The sequence below is a fragment of the Rhamphochromis sp. 'chilingali' genome (genome assembly GCF_963969265.1).
Source record: "Rhamphochromis sp. 'chilingali' genome assembly, chromosome: 3".
NCBI classification, from domain to species: domain Eukaryota; kingdom Metazoa; phylum Chordata; class Actinopteri; order Cichliformes; family Cichlidae; genus Rhamphochromis; species Rhamphochromis sp. 'chilingali'.
In genome coordinates, this window is record NC_137931.1 from 15,279,967 (window position 1) to 15,294,218 (window position 14,252).

The 14,252-nt window shown below is 43.5% G+C and overlaps 1 protein-coding gene across 2 annotated transcripts in view; it reads right to left on the minus strand.

Annotated features, from left to right (window-relative positions):
• The window catches only part of LOC308393858 (beta-1,3-galactosyltransferase 1-like), a 197,818-nt gene extending 190,958 nt beyond the window's left edge, over positions 1-6,860 (minus strand). For both annotated transcript variants that reach the window (XR_013971041.1, XM_080877880.1), the window contains exon 1: positions 6,764-6,860. The gene's annotated coding sequence lies outside the window, so the exon portion shown is untranslated. The remainder of the gene's footprint in view (positions 1-6,763) is intronic.
• Between the last annotated feature and the right edge of the window lie 7,392 nt (positions 6,861-14,252).

The window sequence follows — 14,252 nt, forward strand, 5'->3', positions numbered from 1 at the left end:
CAGTGTCGAGCAACGGTGGAGACGGAATTTCAAGCAGTACAACATTTTGCGGCAACAACAAAACGTGAGACATTTGTTGTTTTTATGTTTATTTATTGTTTTTATGTTCAGTCTCAACTGTTACGAAGATGATGTGCAGTTAATAAGTGCAATAAATATTTATACTGGAAAAGAAAATCGTGATCTCAATTCTAAGCCAAAAAATCGTGATTCTCATTTTATGCAAAATCGTGCAGCCCTACTACCAACTGTCAAGTTACAGTCCTTGGGGACTCATAATGTGGGCCACAGAACCTTGACCTCACTGAGTCACCAATAAACTCCTGTATATACAAAAATACCCTAAAATCAAATGTGAGGACTGAAAGCTGTAACACAATGTAACAAAATAATGATCCTAAACACATCAGCAAATCTACAACAAAATGACTGAAAACGAAAAGAACCAAAGTGTTGCAATGGCCCAATCAAAGCCATCAACCCAAAATTCCTCTACTGATGACCTCTGACGTTGTCAGAAAATGATTACTGTTGCTAAATGTGGTTCTACAAGATATTATAGCTGCCAGGGAAAGATTCAGCATAAGCATGGTGCTAGAACACACCCCAATGGCTTTAGAGATGACTAACCTATCTTAACTGCACCAGCAGTGAAAATGTGACATTGTTTCAGCTCAGGCTTTTCATTTTTTGTTGGTTTGTTGTCTGCAAGAAAACAATAGGAGGCATCTGCCAACTGAGCATTTGAGATATTAACAGCTTACTGTGTTGTCATTCATCATTTTTGTAAACAAAACGAGAAAAACACAGATGACAACATGTTATTTAGTTTCAATGTCGCTGTGCCATTATTGTAGTATCACTACAGCATGCATGTTTTTGTGTCAGATCCTGTAAAAACAACCAGACACACTGACAAATAACCAGGCCATTTATTGTTCTATTCGTGTGCCAAGTTGCTGAAAGGACTTGTGTTTGAAACAAAAACAAAAAAAACCCCAGTGTAACCACAGTTTTGGGCTACTGGATTCAAATCTATCTGCACCTGCAGGGTCATATGCAGAACTGTGTGACGTGTGGCTAAGCTCTAGCCAACAAGATTATCAAATGATCCAATAAACTTTGGATGATAGTCACAGACATGATCACAAGGTGCTAAGCTCGATGGAAAACAGAGTCGCCTGTGCCGCTTCCCAAAGCCTGCTCCACCGAGAGGCACAGAGAGAGCAGTGCTGAAAGAGCGAGGGCAAGATGGGGAGCGTAGGAACTGCATAGGTCACAGCGCATCAGTGAGAAAAACAGTGAACACCCTCGGAGAAAGAAAAGAATCAGAGAAAACTCGTACTGCTGTAGCAGCGCAAAATTCAGGGCTTATAAAAGATGACAGCCTTGTAAGTTACAGCCTCCTCCTATCAGTAATTACAGTGTAGCCAGACAGTCATAAAATCTAATGCATTGTAAATTATGAGTTGTTACACAGAAACCATTAATTCTGCATGAGAACAGGCAACTGGGCAGTGCTCTCTCCATTGGTTTGCCTCCTCGTGCTGCGATTAAACTGACAATTAATTACTGAGAGAGAAGGCCAAGCGAACAACAACAATCCGATACGTCACTGATCCCCTAAGGGAAATGCTCTTTGCTGTTTGCCCTGCTCCAAGAAGAGGTCAAAGGCAACAGCTCCAATGGCCTGCAGGGAGATGCTTCGACACAGCAGCAATTACAGGGGTTGGATGCAGTGGAATTCTGTACAAAATAGTTAAAGAATTTAATCAAGCAAGTAGAGTTAGGGCCCAACAATTTAGGAAAAAACAGCCAACTGATTCTTCAGCATAAATAAATGTTTACTTCACCTCTAAAATAAATCAGACCACAGAGAATAATACTGCCGGTTGTGTCCTCACAGAGTTGAGACGAGTCAAAGAAGCATCATCTTTTAGGCAAATACTACATTATTAGCAGAATTAGAATCACTCAAATAATGATAAGAACTCTTTGGCCAGTCAGTGACCATTTTTTGGGCTTCCTCTGATTTTGCTGACAGCTCTGCTCAAAGATACCCTGAAAAGTGTCTTATCTCTAGAAGCACAATGAAGCATTATTTGTTTGTGGGATCCTATGATGTTTGCATTATGCACATGCACAGAGGACAGCAACTAGCCCCTCAGCTGTGGCTGCTGCAGGCTTTTATAAAAAAGGAAAATTATATATATAAAAAATGCAGATCTTCTCACTGTTTGGTAGGAGGGGCTAAAATGGCTCTTTTTCATGTTGAAGGTTGCCAAACCTTGGGTTAGGTGATCTCAGAGACATAATAGAGAGCTTCCTCCAAAGGGTGGCTGGGTTCTCTCTTAGAGATAAGATGAGAAGTTCAGCCATCCGGGACAGGCTCAGAGTAAAGCCCCTGCTCCTCCACATCAAAAGGAGCCAGTTGAGGTGTATCGGATAAGGATGCCTCCTGCCCGCCTCCTCTGTGAAGTGTTCTGGGCATGTCCCACCAGGAGGAGCCCCCAGGGCAGCAAAGGACATGCTGGAGAGATTATATCTCCTGGCTGGCCTGGGAATACCTTCGTGTTCCCCCCGACAAGCTGGAGGAGGTAAAACTGGAAACAGACTTGAAAAGAAACAGTTCTGGTGAAGCACTGATGCCTCAAAGCTAGAAGGTCTTAGTTTGGTTCTCTGTGGCATTTTTTGTCCCCTGTGGCTGCATAGGTTTCCTCCTTCCTCCCAAAGGAAGCATAAAGTCCAGAGCATAAAGTGTTCTGGACTTAAGGTAAATATGGCTTGTCGTATAAAGTGCTTTGAGTGGTCAATAAGATTAGACAAGCGCTAACAGATTTTGTCACCAGACATAACCTGTGTGGGGGCTGTGTGGGGGAGAGCTACCTCCTCTGTGAGCTCCACAGTTTCTGGTCAATCAATTGATCTGTACAAACTAGCAGATTAAAGCGTGTTGTGTGAGTTAACGTATAGCCTGAGATCAATAAAACTGATGTGTCTGTCAGATTTTAAGGTTAGGGTAGTGTGCTCTTTTGGGGAATAAACCACTAAAAAGACACCACCCACTCATTATTTCTCCAAGGATCAAAAATCATAGAGATGTGTTTCTTTGACAAAAGCCTCTTTAGCTAACATAAATCTAAGCACACCTCATTAACCAGGGACCAGGCTACAGTTTCCTTTTTGTTGTCATAGGGCTAATGTTAATTAGTTACAGTGTGTAAATGTACTCATCATTATAGCTGGTGAAATCAACTTGCAACAGCTTGTTTAAGGCACTTTTAACAATGTAGGCTGTAGGGCTGGGCGATATGGCCTAAAATCCATATCACAGTATAATCTGAAGCATGTGCGGTAACGATATATATTGCGATATATTCTTTTCTTCTGTATAACGTATGTTACACACTATAAGGCACACTTAACATCCTTTAATTTTCTCAAAAATCGACAGTGTGCCTTTGTTAAAAGTCCGCAAGTTATTTGAACTACATCACTGTGGAGTAAAATTCCTTCTGACCGAGGACGACTCAGTTGAAGCGTGATCGGCAATCAGTGCAAACATACATTACAGTCTTATATAGGAATTCTGGTTGGGCTTACTGACCTCGAACCGATTTTGTGCAGTGTACGGCGCGCAGAAATCTGTCAAAAAATGTTTTAGTACGACTTTGGTTAGCTATGAAGGCGCACCGCTTGATGGATTGGCGGAGCATTACGGCTGCCGTAGTCAGGAGCCTTGCGGAGTAATCCAAAACTGGGTCCAAAACTCCGTCTCTTCAGGTCCCAAAGTCAAACGAACACTGCGGCATCACTGAGAGTTAAAAACTGTCTAAATTCATAAGTGGTCCGCAGGTGCGCATTCGCTGTCAAAATAAAAAACACGCACAAGGGTTAGGGTTAAATTTAAAAACTGTACTTTTGAGTTAAAATATATATTTATAATTTTAATAAATGACAAATTAAAAAGGCATGAACATTTTTTTTGTATCGAAAAAATATCGAACCGTGACACCAAAGTATCGAACCAAACCGAACCGTGAATTTTGTGTATCGTTGCACCCCTACCCAATATGTATATTTAGCATTTTGCCACAGTTACTGTCACTTAAGAAGCACAGCAGCTGCCTGACTGCACAAGGAAAGAAGGCAAGGATGTAGCAATGTGCAGGGTTAACGTGCAAGTGTAAAAAAAGGGGTAGCCTTGAATATTTGAGTATCACCTAGCTACGGTAAAATCTGTTTTCCAGGAATTGGAAAATGTGGCTGGACCTGATGATGTCGATCACAGGCAAACATAGCTTTCTCAAAAAGTAGCCGAAGAATCCATGATTGCAGCCTTAACGTCCTCAACTGAAGCATCGGTGTGTGGATTCCTTCCTGCATGATGGTCGGATGGTGACTTGACCTTAAATCCCAATGATGAAGTGTTTCCAAACATAATAAGACATTGAAGCTAATGACATTAAAATGGGCTCATTTCAATGTAAAGGTCTTCGTAAAGTAGCAGTTGCCAAAGGAAAAAGAAAATCCAACTGACATTTGACAAACCACGCTGTACACTTTAAAGGAATATGTTCCCCAAGGGCACCAAAATGCCACTGCGTGCAGTAACAAACAGTAATCCACAAGCTGACAGAGTTCCCCTTAAATCGTGTGGACAAGGAAAGCATAAGTGCATTGAAACTGTAAACGAGTTAATAAGCCCATTCTGTAATACACTTTTCTGTTGTGCTCTATACAAATGCTATTCATCAATGCCACGCGCAGTTTATCTCATCCAGGAGGGCCCATGCTGTTCCATAAATTCAGCTCCAATAATATCCAGAACTAAAATATGATGTAATTAAGAGGGCTTTTCTGCAGATTCATAAAAAACAGTCTTCATTTTCCTGCATTGCAAACAGCAAATGTTTCAAAAGATCGATTTTGTGCATTGCATTCGTCCAATAACTCAAACAGGCACATAAAACCCCAACATGAGGGTTAAATTAGTTAAAACAGGCCTATTAGATGCACACCCAGGGACTTGCTTCCTCTCACAGGATGCCAATAAGATGCAGTTTACAACGCAGCACATGTCAACAGCCTATTTGCAGATATAACGACTGAGTTTTGAAGAAGGACTGTTTGATAATAATTTAGCACAGACAGCTTTTGAAAAAGGACTCAAATTCATTAGTTTCATGGGGGAAGGTAAAAGGAGGAAAATCAGAGGGGCTCTTTCCAGCGCTGCACCAGTAATTTATTGATCCACAATCAATGTCATCATGACTTTTAGAAGGACTAGCAGCTGTGATCGCAGCACCTACAATTGTGGAAACAGTTTCTAAATCTCAACATCTGTCAGAGCTTTTGTGACAGAAAAATTGCTTCCATCAAGCTTGAGCTTAATCAAACAGAGGATTTAAACAGCATTACAGCAGCAGAATGGAAATGAGTTCTTCTATACTTTACTTCATCAAACTAGACCTCCAAACCCACGTCCTGGTTCCCATTTTCAGATGTCATTTCCTAATTGAGATTAAACTACTGCATTTTGTGTCACAGGAGACAAATGGAGGACCGCGGGACATTTCTGAAATTAAATGGAACTTTCCTGTCATTCACACAATTCCAGTGTCTGGTCGCATGCCAGTACACAGGCTTAAATGAGAGAATCTGGCAGAGATGATCGTATTAACGACCCAGGCGGCAATGTAAAGGTTGTGCTCCCACAAAAGAGATGGTTACACTCCACCGCTTAAAAACAGTGTCAAGAAGTACTGATGTAAGCACTTCAAGGAGCATGGTACAATTCCAGAAAGAGGATCGGTCCTGTGGGAGGGAGATGCATTTGTGCGTGTGCGGTGTTTATATTTCAAAGAAACTGTCAAAGTAAATCTATAGGAATGGATTTTTGGGAGGCTTAGGCACACTGTTCACAGCAAGTATAGACACTGACCGAGAACTGTGTTATGACCCTTAGATTACAAGGTAAAATCCTATTCAGCAGCTTGCCACTGAGGGTTATATGGCTCGCTTTCAGTTTTTGACTTCTTGGTGTAATGTAGCAGTATCTAACAGGGTGATAAAGGACAGCAAGGTGACACACATTCCTTTATGCTGTGCAACAGAGAGCAGACGGCTTTTCTGAGTTCATGTTAATTGACATGGATTAGAGGCCAGATAAATCCGTTATATCTGATATCAAGCTATGAAGTACAAAGCATTATGAAATGCACAATGCTCTCATCTACTTATCTGGATTTATTTTGCCTCTGCCCTTGCTCGCCTTTTTCTATGATTCTAATAAACGCAAATAAACCCGACACCTGTGAACCGGCTTCTTACTGAAATGATGCCACGCACTTAAAACCGCAGTTATTCCTGCGAACTACACAGTATAAAGCAGCTCCGAGCACCGAGTCGTGCCATTTCAAAAGACGAAAATGTATCAAACTACATCTTCAGTAGCAAGTTTTAAATCTCAGTATTACCTTCGGCGCATGCCTGCTGAAGAAAAGAAAGAAAAGAAACAAGAAAAAGCCAAACAACATTTACAACCACAACAAGGGTCAAACGGCGTAGTCATAAACAAAACTGCATGTGATCGACTTGGCAAGCCTTTAACTCAATGTCACTTCCAAACACAGCATCCCTGGGAGCTGGGAGCTGGGAGCGAACGAATATTTTTAGTGGCAAGAAAAATTCCCCGACACATAACACACCGAAGGAAAAAAAACACACACACACATTTCCGACCCTTAATGAAAACACCCACCCGTGTTGTCGTCCGCGTCCCGTCCTTACAAGTTGTCCAGGAATCTTAGATCCGTCCGCTTCACACAGCGCTGATACCTCCTCTGCTCGGCGTCTCGAGCTGCACGCTGCGCTCATGGAGATGGAGGTGGGTTGGCGGGGGGCTGTCAGCGGAGAAGAGGAGACTGTCCAATCAGAGGCCGCCTTGATGAGGAGGGATGGCGGCCAATCTGCCCCGGCAGAGAGAGAGCGGGGTGATGCCGCTTTGTTTAACGGAGATTGACTTTCAAGCAACAGAGCGCGAGCGCTTATGATGTGATGGCATCTGGACGAAAATAAGCATGCGTACTAGTTTTGCTGCCGGGGGGGAGGTTTTCCAGCTGCTTCCGTAAAGAACGCCTTTATTTAATTGAGACACCATTAATGACATGGATTAACCATTGAAGGGGAACTGAGTATGTATGCAGCCATCACCATTATGTTCCCATTAAATCATGAAACAGACCTACTGAAACACGAGTCAGTTCAAGTTGTCCATATTATTTAATGGGCATTCCAGTCCATGCCTCATATTTTTTTAGACCCATGGTGGAAATGCTCTTTGCTCATGGCTAGAGCTGATCCATTTGATTGGCAGGTTCAACAATATAATTACTAAATAATTAAGCATGTCAGCAGTTTTGCTGTTTTATTGTTTGTTTGTTTGTTTTTTAAGTGAAGTGGCTTCATTACAGTTTGCTTCCAAGGAGGCAGACTTTCTTGTCATTTTTAAAGTGGCCTTGAAATTAGCTGCTTTAAAAAAAGAAAGAAAAATTGGTCTAGTCTTTTGTATTTGACCATATTCAGAATAATTGTTTTAAGCCATTAAATCACTAACTAATAAATGATTCAAGCTTAACTCAAGGGATGAATGAGTTTTGCATCTAAACATAACAGATAACTTAGCATAGAAACAGTTTTAAATTGCATCTATATACACTTTGTTACTAGCAGCCTGTTGGAAAAAAATATGTAATTTGTTCCAGTTTCTTCTGGTGAATTTGCAAATCGTCCCAAATATAACAGTTATCACACAGAGAGTAAATAGTCACATTTTTTGCCCTGACTAAGTTATTCCCAATCATAAACTTGCTATTTCCCACCACTGTGTCCAGCTTATACTTCAGCCAAGTTAAGATAAGTGAAAGACAAAAGAATAGGTGGCAGGCCTAAAAAAAAAGATCTACAGCTGGTGATCATATCTGAAAGTCTTGCTCTAAAGAAATCCAACAAAGACTTTTTGCAGGACTGAGAGATGCATCTGGCCATTCAGTTAATCTGTTTACTCTTCACCAAAGCCTGAACAGAACTGGATGAGTATCTGTAAAGAAGTCATTCTTAATGAAGAGAAAACAAAAGAAAAGGCCAATGTATGCCAAATTAAACAAATGGATTGAAAATCTGAGCCAACAGGGCTTATGGAGTAATGCAATTTGAGATTTTTGGTAATATTATTTCTTTGCAAATTTTGCAAAAATATATCTGCAAAATTTTGATTCACCAAACAATAATATCTAAAAAGTCTCTAATTGGCATTTCTGACCATGACAATGATTCCAAAGACATTCCAGATGCAGTAAAAGCACATCTGAATAGAAGAAAAGCCAAAAAAGAAAGCCAAACACCATTACAAAAAGAAGGTAGAAGAACACTTCTCCAACTCCAACCCCCGACGCATGTGGCAAGGACTCCAGACCATTACAGTCTACTGGACCACCAAACCCTCCCCCGCATCCTCTGATGTCTCCTTCCTCAACGAGCTCAACAACTTTTATTCAATTCAATTCAATTTTATTTATATAGCGCCAAATCACAACATAAGTTGCCTCAAGGCGCTTCATAGATACAGAGAAAAACCCAACAATCATATGACCCCCTATGAGCAAGCACTTTGGCAACAGTGGGAAGGAAAAACTCCCTTTTAACAGGAAGAAACCTCCGGCAGAACCAGGCTCAGGGAGGGGCGGCCATCTGCTGCGACCGGTTGGGGTGAGAGAAGGAAGACAGGATAAAAGACATGCTGCGAAAGAGAGACAGAGATTAATAACAGATATGATTCAATGCAGAGAGGTCTGTTAATACATAGTGAGCAAGAAAGGTGACTGGAAAGGAAAAACTCAATGCATCATGGGAATCCCCCGGCAGCCTATGTCTATTGCAGCATAACTAAGGGAGGATTCAGGGTCACCTGGTCCAGCCCTAACTATATGCTTTAGCAAAAAGGAAAGTTTTAAGCCTAATCTTGAAAGTAGAGATAGTGTCTGTCTCCTGAATCCAAACTGGAAGCTGGTTCCACAGAAGAGGGGCCTGAAAACTGAAGGCTCTCCCTCCCATTCTACTTTTAAATACTCTAGGAACAACAAGTAGGCCTGCAGAGCGAGAGCGAAGTGCTCTAATAGGGTGATATGGTACTACAAGGTCATTAAGATAAGATGGGGCCTGATTATTTAAGACCTTGTATGTGAGGAGCAGGATTTTGAATTCAATTCTGGATTTAACAGGAAGCCAATGAAGGGAAGCCAAAACAGGAGAAATATGCTCTCTCTTTCTAGTCGTTTATGCTCGTTTTGAGCGAGGGAACCCCACAACCACAACCAAAGCAGACGTGACGCCAGACCACCAACCTCTGACTCTCTCCCCCACCGATGTAGGAGCGGTGCTGAGCAGGATCAATGTCCACAAGGCTGCAGGTCCTGATGGCATCCCCGGGCGTGTTCTCAGAGCGTGTTCTGGGGAGCTTGCAGGAGTGCTCACAGACATATTCAATCTGTCCTTGGCCCACGCTGTGGTACCGGCCTGCTTGAAATCCACCTCCATTGTCCCGATACCCAAAAACTCCAACCAATCTTGCCTCAATGACTACCGCCCAGTAGCACTCACCCCCATCATCACTAAGTGCTTAGAGCAGCTGGTCCTAGCACACTTCAAATCCTGTCTCCCCCCCACCCTGGACCCCCACCAATTCGCATACCGCCAGAACAGGAGCACAGAGGATGCAGTCTCCATCGCACTGCACTCTGTCCTCTCACACCTGAACAACAACAAAACCTACGCCAGAATGCTGTTTATAGACTTCAGTTCAGCATTCAATACAATCCACCCCTCACAACTCATCAGGAAACTGACAGACCTGAGCATCAGTTCCCTCATCTGCAAATGGTTACTGGACTTCCTGACCAACCGCCCCCAACATGTCCGGCTGGATAACCACTGCTCATCTACCATCACAATGAACACCGGTGTACCACAAGGCTGTGTGATGAGCCCTTTCCTCTACTCCCTCTTCACCCACGACTGCAGACCTGCTGATGGTTCCAACACCATCATTAAGTTTGCAGATGACACCACGGTGATTGGCCTCATCAGTGACAACGATGAGGCCGCCTACAAGGAGGAGGTGGATCGTCTGGCTGAGTGGTGCGACAGAAACAACCTGCTGCTTAACACCGAGAAGACCAAGGAGCTCATCGTGGACTACAGGAGGAATGCTGACCCACATCCACCCATCCACATTAAGGGGACGGCTGTGGAGCGTGTGAGCAGCTTCAAGTTCCTGGGAGTCCACATCTCCGAGGATCTCACCTGGACGACCAACTGCTCCAAGCTGGTCAAGAAGGCTCACCAGCGCCTCTTCTTCTTGAGGACTCTGAGGAAGAACCACCTGTCCTCAGACATCCCGGTGAACTTCTATCGTTGCACCATCGAGAGCATCCTGACCAACTGTATAACAGTCTGGTGCGGGAACTGCTCTACCTCGGACCGGAAGGCGTTGCAGAGGGTCGTGAAAACTGCCCAGCGCATCGCTGGAGCACCACTTCCTGCCATAAAAGACATCTACAGGAAGCTGTGTCTGAAAAGGGCTGGGAAAATCATCAAAGACCCCAGTCACCCATCACATGGACTCTTCACCCTCCTGCCCTCTGGGAGGCGCTACAGGAGCCTCCGGACTAAGACCACCAGGTACACAGCTTCTTCCCCACAGCTGTCAGACTCCTGAACTCTGCCTCCTGACATCTGACCCACGTTAACACATGGACTGAACATACACACACCCACAATGGACAACTGTACCCTCAAACACACAATAATAACATGGACTGAACCACCACTCACAACCACTAGCACTTTATATAGCCTCTGTAGGAATTCTATCTCACTTATCTTAACTGCACTACTGTATAGCTCTGTGTAAATAATTTGATGTACATTTGATAATTTTTAATCCTACAACTGTTTACAACTTGCATAGTTCCCATTTCTGTATAACTGTATATCTCAGATTTCTGTAAAGTTATTTATTTCATATTCTGTATAGTTTTTCATATTTATATCCTGTTCATAGCCTGTACATAGCTTGTACTCACTACAGCCTGTACATACTTATAGTTATAGAATATTCACAACATACTTCATACCGTGTACATTATAACATACCATAATAGACCCATTTCTGTAATATACTCACATATCTATATTATTGCTAATATATATTGTAATATATCTATATCACTAAAGCACTTCTGGATGGATGCAAACTGCATTTCGTTGCCCTGTACCTGTGCATGTGCAATGACAATAAAGTTGAATTCTATTCTATTCTATTCTATCAGGAAATGCGTGGAAGATGTCGTCCCATCCAGAACAGTCAAATCCTTCCCAAATCAAAAACCCTGGATTAACGGAGATGTTCGCGCGGCACTGGCGGCACGGAACACCGCCTTTGCCTCCGCGAACACATCAGACTACAAACACGCACATTACCAACTCCGGAAGACGATCAAAGCAGCCAAACGTGAGTACAGGGACAGGGTGGAACAACAGTTTGACAACCCTCGGAGTATGTGGCAGGGACTAAACACGATCACAGACTTTAGAGGGAAAACCAGCACACCGCAGACCACGGCCTCTCTGTGTGAGGATCTAAACGTATTCTACGCTAGATTCGACACAGTGAACACCATGAGACCGGACAGTGTGCGCACCGCGGATGACGTCAGTGCGCACACTGTGTCTGAGGAGGATGTGCGGAAGTGCTTCAGGAAGGTGAACGCACGCAAAGCTACTGGTCCGGACGGGATTCCCGGCCGCGTCCTCAGGTCATGCGCGGCTCAGCTGGCTGGAGTGTTCACGCACATCTTCAACCTTTCCCTCTCTCTGTCTGTAGTCCCAGCCTGCTTCAAAATGGCCACCATCGTCCCTGTACCCAAATCCTCCACCATCTCCTCATTGAACGACTGGCGACCTGTAGCCCTGACCCCCATCGTAAGCCAATGCTTCGAGAAGCTGGTCAGGGACTTCATCTGCTCTGCACTACCCGACTCACTGGACCCTCTACAGTTTGCATACCGCCACAACAGGTCCACTGATGATGCCATAGCCCTGACACTACACACTGCCCTGTCACACCTGGAGAAGAGAGACACGTATGTGAGGATGCTGTTTGTAGATTACAGCTCAGCATTCAATACCATCGTTCCCTCGAAGCTGGACAGGAAACTGCAGGATCTAGGACTGAGCAGCTCCCTCTGCAGCTGGATCCTTAGCTTCCTGTCTGACAGACGCCAGGTGGTCAGACTGGGCAGCATCACCTCATCCCCCATCACACTGAACACTGGTGCTCCACAGGGGTGTGTACTGAGCCCTCTCCTGTACTCACTCTACACCTACGACTGCACAGCCACTAACAGCTCCAACATCATTGTGAAGTTTGCGGACGACACTACAGTGGTGGGTCTTATCACCAACGGTGATGAGACGGCTTACAGGGAGGAGGTCAGCGCCCTGACCCACTGGTGTCAAGACAACCATCTCACCCTCAACGTCGCAAAGACAAAGGAGTTGATAGTGGACTTCCGGAGGTGCAGAGAAGTACACACCCCCATCACCATCAACGGCGCTGCTGTGGAGAGAGTGAGCAGCTTCCGGTTCCTTGGCGTACACCTGGCTGAGGATCTTACGTGGTCAGTACACACAAACAAAACAGTGAAGAAGGCGCAGCAGCGCCTCTTCTTTCTCAGGAGACTGAAAAGATTCGGCATGAGCCCCCGCATCCTCAGGACCTTCTATCACTGTGCCATTGAGAGCATCCTCACTGGATGCATCACCACCTGGTATGGCAACAGCACCGCCTACAACTGCAAAGCTCTCCAGCGAGTAGTGCGGTGCTCTGAACGGATAATTGGAGGTGAGCTTCCCTCCCTCCAAGACATCTACAGGAAGCGGTGCCTGAGGAAAGCGGGGAGGATCATCAAGGACTCCAGTCACCCCAGCCATAAACTGTTCAGACTGCTTCCATCAGGAAGGAGGTTCTGCAGCATCCGGTCCCGTACCAGCAGACTGAGAGACAGCTTTTTCCATCAGGCCATCAGACTGCTGAACACGTCATAGACACCTCAGCTTCACTACTGGAACTTCAACATTATGCACTCCACACTGTATATAAATGCCACTTGTTTTGCACATATTCAACTCTGTATATTTTATATATTTTATTATTATTATTATTATTATTATTATTATTTTTTTTTTTACTATTTAATTTGTAAAAATGTGTATACACACACACACACACACACACACACACACACACACACACACACACACACACACACACACACACACACGTAGGAAAATATTTAGTATACACATCCAGAAATGCATACACTATTATATATTGTACATATATTTATTAGTTTCAGGTTGGCCATTCTTGTATTTTGCTCGTTTGTGTTGTTGTGTTTGCACATCTCTGTTGCTTGTGGGGCTCGCACACAAGAATTTCACTCACATGTGCTGTACCAATGTGCCTGCACATGTGATGTGACAATAAAAAGTGATTTGATTTGATTTGATTTGATTTGATTTGATTTGATTCTAAGAATGCATAATGACAGTCATGGATTGACCTCCCCTGAGCCCAGGCCTCATTAATGAAGCAGTGTGGTATCATCTTGACAGAGCAGAATGAAAAGGCAGCCTATATCCAAAGAAAGGCTCTGGAATGTCCTTCAAGAAGCCTGGAGAACTATACTTGAAGACTGTTTAAGGAAAGCTTGCATACAAGTTCAGGCTGTGTTTAGGAATAAAGGTGGTCATACCAAATAATGACTTTCAAGCTTGAATGCTTTTGCCGTATAATTTGTATTTCCATGTATGTTTGCATGTTTTAATAAAACACTACCTATTTCCCATTGTATGAGCAAAATGTAAATAAATAAAGGGTGGCTCAAAACCTTTGCCCAGTACTGTATTTAGAAAGTAGATGTTAGATAAAGTATAAAATCTGTTCTCCTTTTAGTGGCTTGGGAAATTCTCTTAGCAAAGAGAACGAGAACAAATCTTTGTGTGCAGCAGTGCATTCTAAAGTTTAATAAAATCTACACCCTGTGTTGGACCAATTTGGCAGACATCATCCAAAGTTATTGACCTTTCTGTCCATTTTTCTTGTTTCCCTAGGGAGACGCAATGTAGAC